Source organism: Rhododendron vialii, chromosome 10a (genome assembly GCF_030253575.1).
Source record: "Rhododendron vialii isolate Sample 1 chromosome 10a, ASM3025357v1".
Classification (NCBI taxonomy): domain Eukaryota; kingdom Viridiplantae; phylum Streptophyta; class Magnoliopsida; order Ericales; family Ericaceae; genus Rhododendron; species Rhododendron vialii.
Window position 1 is genome coordinate 6,024,709 of NC_080566.1, and position 6,959 is coordinate 6,031,667.

A 6,959-nucleotide genomic window follows, 5' to 3' on the forward strand; every position below is an offset into this window, starting at 1 on the left:
ATCAAAATTGTTGGTGGCCGCTTGAATTTCAGCTAGGGATAAATGACGGCATAGATCCTCTAGCAGCGGTGGCAAACGTTTACCATTGGGTTTTTTGGTGCTATGTGTAGAGGGTTTCCACTGCCACCACCAAGATGATTCACCACCAGGTGAATCAGAACCGAGATCCTTGGCCTTCTTCTTCTTCTGCAGATCCTTACCTTTAAATGTAACTACCATGCTCTGAACCAACTTTGTGATTGTTAATTTGGTTCTTTTTACAGAAAGAGGTGTATTATCCAGCCCAAAAATTGGGCTTTCCATGCATTGCACATCAGCATCAATAATTTGCCCGTTGTCTGCCCCACCATCAATGCTGATATCTTCCTTACTACAAGAAATTGAGGTCTCCTGTGCTGCCAATGCTAGCTCAAGGCTCCGCACCACATCATCCATGGTAGGCCGGTCCTTTGAGTAATTATGTAGACATTTCATGGCAACTTCCACAAATAGCTTGAGACAATTCGGCAAGATTTGTGTCTTCAAATGTGGATCTATGATCTGATGAACTATTCCCTCTCTAATGCAATGTTGGGCCCATAGGGCAAGACTGTGTTGCTCCTCTTCGAGTTTCATATCCACTGCCGGCCTCCCACACAGCACCTCCAACAGTACCACCCCAAAGGCATAAACATCGGATTTCCTGGTCAATCTTCGTGTGCAAAAATACTCCGGATCTAAATACCCAAACGTGCCTTTTACATTTGTGCTAACATGGCTTCCAGACTGGCTTGTATTACCCATTTTCGATAATCCAAAATCTGAAATCTTAGCTACCCAGTTCTCGTCCAACAGAATGTTTGTGCTCTTTACATCCCTGTGTATGACTCTTAGATTGGTATCCATATGAAGGTAATTTAATCCACGAGCGGCACCAATGCAAATACTGAGCCTTTTCTCCCATGTTAGACCAGAAATCCCATCATCATTTCTCCTATTTTTGTAAATATGATCAGCAAGGGTCCCATGAGCCATATACTCATACACAAGCATCATCTCTTGGCAATCGTCACAATAGCCGATCAGAGTGACGAGATGAGTGTGTTGGAGCTGGGAAAGCATCTCGATCTCAGTCCAAAATTCATGAGCCCCTTGCTTGGACACGGAATCCAACCTCTTTATGGCAACAATAGTGGCCCCTTCATTGATGATCCCTTTATACACCTTACCAAATCCGCCACGACCAATGGTGAATGCATCATCAAAATTGTTGGTCGCCAAATGCATCTCATCTAGTGAAAAACGACGACAACTCTCCTTTGGGGACGATTTTGAGATGGTTTTCTGGCCCGAGTTTTCTGCCCAAATACATAGCTGGTGAACAACGATGTTCAAAAGAGTAAGGATAATTATCACCCCATTAAGAATTACCTTCCCACCTTCACCAGCTAATGTTAATTTTCCCGGCATTGGATCCTTGGATGTCCGGTCATCTGCCAAAGATTCGGGGTTTGGACCAGCCAGATTGTTGTCAAGGTTGCTTAATTTGAATACTTCTACCCCATTTAAAATTGGGTCAATAGCACGTTTACTTCTGCGGCCACGGCAGTGAGGCCGTGTAGCTATGACCAGGTCCCGCTTACCCTCCATTATATGTCCTTCCATCTTGACCGCATAGTCCCTGTACACTGCAACTCCAATTTCTCCACTCCATTTGAAAATGTCGGCATAAGCCTCAGCTATTTGCTCATTTATGATGATACAGAACTCCCTCTGACCACTATCTTTTATTGCATATTCAAGCTCACAGAAATGGAGCCTAACGAGGTATCTGAAACCCACATCAACAGGCAATTTCCAGGTAAAATTGTTCAGCTGGCCGGATTGTTTTGTTGGACCCACCGACTACGTTGTTTGGTAAAGCTTTTGAGGCGCTATGTGTATGGGTATGCTTGTGTATTTGATTGGAATGGTCGTACTTATTGGTACAACACTTGATTCCACCAGGTGATTTGAGTCTTCTGACCATTCCCGGAACATACCAGAATCTTCAAACGATGAGATTGAGCTCCCACCAACATTTAAACGCTGAATCATCTCAAGTGCAGTGCTGTTTTCAATATAAAATCGATAGGTCTGCCCGGCGACAAAGGCACCGGGATCATTGCCTTGGGTGTAGTAAAGACCAGTAGGCATGGAGACGATCTCTATTCCGTTGATAAAGGCATATGCAGCCTCAGAAGGACTACTAGGAGATGGAAAGAAAGATATGGTTAAGGCTGGACTTTCACCCACGTTCAAGCAAAATTCTTTGACAAAACATCTCAACCCCAATGCATCAGCAGTGAGGGAAGCACTGAAGTTGCTAAGCAGGGTGTAACGGCCAGCTTTTACAGTAAAAATTGCATTAGACCTTTTGAAGCCGGGATATGACACTGGGTGGAAGTGGAGGCGGATGAATTTCTGGCCTGGATTTACTTTAAACATATAGGAGAATTGCGAATGAGAGATTCTAGCAGTCATGTATGGAACAGGATGGACTGCATCAGAAAATTGGTGGAAGGCTTTTGAGGTCAACGACTTACTTTTTCCTTGCTGCAACTGGGAAAACTTTGAGCCGATATCTCCAGTCCATTGCCGGCCATCCCGGGTGGTTGAGTTGCCCAAAGAACCACAGTTAATGGCCAGGTTATCAACAGGGGCATAAGGCGTGGGGATTTTAACCGTACTACTGAGGATATGAGGAAGGAAGAAGAAGAGAGGGACAAGAACTAGTACAAGAGCATAGCGCGTTGACATGATTTTGGCTGTTATGCAATGAAATGAAGAGGGAATCCTGACAACAAACGGATGGAAGAACTTAAGGAGCTGCTTCTCAATGGCAGGAAAATATAGATGGTTCAATCTGCCGTAAGACTTTAAGTAGCAACTGAGGTGGCTCTTTGCTAGAGTCTGAGATGGTGGGCTGCGATTTTTCAATGGTTGCGCCGTGCATGAGCTCAATAATAAAATCTGTTAAGGCAGAGAGAAACGGGAACAATTAAACATGACCAAGACAAAGAACTGACGGACCTCTGCAAGGATTTCCACATTATCCCAACATTCGGTAATAGTACGATGAATCTGCTAGATAGCATGATATACATTGTTAGTCCCATTTCCTTAACAGCTAAACTTTTTATCTTTTAGGACAATAGGGAACTTAACAGAATTGTTCCGAACATGTATACTGTAAATCTGCAGTGATATGTAATCATCATATTCAATTTATTCGTATATCGAGTTTATAAGCACAAGTCTGCTGATTTAAGCTTATGTGGTTTTGGTAGCACGAAACAGGAGCAGGACGGGGACGGAGCAGGAGCGAACAATTACAATGCCAAACCTCGTGAGATGAAGTCGTTCTAGGTATATGTTATTCTCTAGAATCCATATCAGACTATCAGTATTTATTTGCGCAATTACGATGGGGTGGTATTTTGAAGTTTCGATCTAGGACAGAATCTATCCGTAAACGAATCTAGAAGAGATGTACAATCTACAAATTATGTATGCATCAACAAATCTATCATAACATAACATATTGATGCCCATGGGCGGCGCTCCACTAGTACTTGAGGGGTTCAAGCGAACCCATGAGTTCAGAAAATGTGCTAAAATTCTCATAATTTGCAATACGCAGTTTGATTTTTCCTTAATATTGTTTGTACTGGATGAGTACGATGAAGTCAAAATGAATAAAGTCCACTTAAATTTGTGTATAATTAGATAGTTTAGCTCAACAAAATATAATAATCCTGTCCCAATAAATTTCTAACTAATATGAAAAAACTTTAGTTTATATAGAGTTTTGTATCACAAAAGTTTCTATATGTTTTTGTCACCGCTAAACTCAAATCATGGAGCCGCCCCTTTTGATGCCAAAACTCTATTCTGGCTAGAAGGAACAAAACTACATACCAGTGCAATTTTCACCTCTCTTTTATTTATTTTTTATTTATAGTAGTGCAATTTTCACCTTACAAATGCTTTCGTTAAAATCAGAGGACATTAGCTAGCCCAAAGATGAAGGGCGCACCCGACGCAACAGTAAAGTTGCTCCATTGTGACTTGGAGGTCATGGGTTCGAGTCAAGGAAACAGTCTCTCTGCTTGCAGGGGTAAGACGGCTTACATCAACCTTTCCCCAAACCTCACAATAGCGGGAGCTTCGTGCACTGGGTTTGCCCCTTTATGCTAGCCCAAAGATTATTTTGAACGCAAACTAATGAACATGATCAGCACATCTAGCTCGCGAACCTTGGACTAATTTTTCCCAAAGTTTAAACCAACAAACTTTTCAACTTCCAGTTTTCACCTAATGAAAATGGAAAACATGAACAATATAAACTTGTCTAATTAATCAGCTTACCTGAAATTTCTTGCCTCAAGATTCCATCTTAGAAACCCTTTTTCTCCATTTTAACACAGTCAGTTCAACCACAGATCTTCAATTTTTTCTCTTATTTTGCTTCTTCTACATCATCTCAACTTCATTTTTTAAATAAAGCATGAAGGGACAGAGAAGACCAGAAACGAGCTCCTTTCAGAGTCAGCAGTCAAGCACAACTAGTCTGTGGCTGAAGTTTAAATTTTGTCCTTAAGAAATTTCATTGCAACATCCAAAAAAAAGTTATTTCTTCTCAGCCCCCTAGTTTGAAAATCAAAGGGCAAGGGCCCATTCCCTAGACCCGTATTCACAACTCAATAAAAAAGAGACAGAAAAGAAACTTCTAAGAAGTAGGGAGTATTTGGCCGCCTTTGCTTTGCATTTTGCATTGCGAGGCATTTTGGGTGTTCGAGAGTAAATTTTACTGAGAAAAGAACTGAAAAAATGCAGAATCTCAAGATCTAAAAACCAATGCAGAATCCAAAAATCACCTCGGAGGATTATTTCTAATTATATTTTCAATCACAAAATTCTTCTGCAAAACTATTCTTTGCATATCAGCCAAACGTAGGAGATTCTCATCGTAACTCCAAAATCTGTAATCTTCAATTCAGTACCCAAAATTCAAAAAAGTTAATTAAAAAGTTATTGGCTCCCGAACACCAAGTACTCTAATTACTATACTTTCGTATCCAATGTGATCGGAGCTCCAACGGACAATTCAGAACTGTAAAAGAGAACAAAATCAAGAATGCCGTATATGGCTCGTTCTGCTTTTGTACATAGTGCTTCAATTCGTATTCGTTTCTGCAGCATATTGTTTCATATGTTACAAAAGAAGGTGCCTTCTCTGTCAAACTCAAGCAGAGTCTCATGATGAGCATCTATTTTTGTGAGTGTTTGTATTCCAAGCAAGTCTAGAATGCTTTGCTAAGGAGGAATAGAGTTTAGACACATCCTATGGGGTTGAGTAGGGAAGTGCACTGGTCTTCTGTTCGTAAGGGAGGTAGTAATTCTTTATCTCGTTTATAAGCTTTTATCGGCTGCTGCGATGCTTTACCGGGGGTAGAAGTAGAGGAATTGTTACCGCCCAGAAATTTTATTCATCTTATTAATTATTTTGGCCATCTACTAATTGGGAGTTTTATGGTGTGGGTCCTAATTAGCAATTTTTTGTTTCTGCGCAATATAGTTATTATGTGCGTTATTATTAGTTCGAGGGTGCTGGTATAATTATTAATTTCATTAGTTAGGGCTTGTTTAATAATCTAAATTTAGCACTTAAAACTGAATCAATTAAGTAATAAGTGATTTAGTAAGTTTGATAACGACATTATATATTACTTAACAAATTAAGTGCTACTTAAAATGTAGGCTAAAAAGTTGAAAAAAATTAAGTAGCTTTGAACTACTTAATTCTAACTGAATTTTTGTTTACTTGCATTTAATCACTATACCATCACCACAACCACTTCCACCACCACCACCACTTCGCCACCATCACCACCACCACCACCACTCCCCTATCACTCCATCACCACCACCACTATTACCACACTGCCACCACCACTACCACACCGTCGCCGCTGCTGCCACCACAATGCCACCATTGTACAATTATCACTCCACCGACACCACTCATTGTCACCATTGCACCATCACTCCACCTCTACCACCACCATTTACTGCCACTGTTACATCTCCATCACTCTACCACCACCATTACACCACTACCGCCAGCACTCCAACACCACTGCCGCCGCCGCCGCCACTCCATTACCACCAACACACCACCACCACGACAATCACATTCCACCATTATTATAAGTACATTGTGACCATTAGTAAATTAAGAGAGAATCGAAACTAAAATTAATTTATCATTTTTTTAATTCAGTACTTAATATGTTTACCAAACAGCTTTTCAGCTTAAAAAATTCAGCATTCAGCTTTTAGTACTAAATTTTTCAGCATTCAGTTTCAGTTTTCAGTTTTATCAAACATGCTATATCAGTTGGATTTATATGTTAATTAACTAATTAGCTACAATTTAGGGATATTGTGAGTTAGTGGGTAGTTTTACAAAGTTAGGAGTTATTTTTTACCGTATAGAGTTTTTATTTGGAGAGAACGTTTGTGATAAGAGATTGAGAGAACTTTTTGAGAGAGCTGCTGCAGTCGGAGGAGATTTCTGTTGGGTTCACTTGAGGTAATTTTGTTCTTCGTCTCTCTTTGTCTCCTCTTTTAAGAAGGGTTCATGAATTGAGCACTGATATAGAATTTATATATTAGATTTTATTTGTGGTTGTGAGTGTGTTGGGAGAGAGAACGAGAGGGAGTATGATCGAGGCTCGGTGATCGTGCGTTGTGAGTTGGGTGGTGGCGTGCATGTGCTGTCATGGTTTGTGTGGAATGGGTGAGATCGTGTGTCGATCGAGTGTTGTGCATGGCGTTGTGTGGCGTGGGAAATAATGGCCAAGTGTGGGGCTATGAATTTGGTTATTTACAGTGGGGAAGGGAACCAAATGGCCTTGGGCCTTGATTATGTGTTA

General features: G+C 40.7%; 1 pseudogene; it reads right to left on the minus strand.

Annotated features, from left to right (window-relative positions):
- LOC131304500 (receptor-like protein kinase FERONIA) overlaps positions 1 to 4,655 on the minus strand; it is a 39,421-nt pseudogene extending 34,766 nt beyond the window's left edge.
- Positions 4,656 to 6,959: the final 2,304 nt, after the last annotated feature.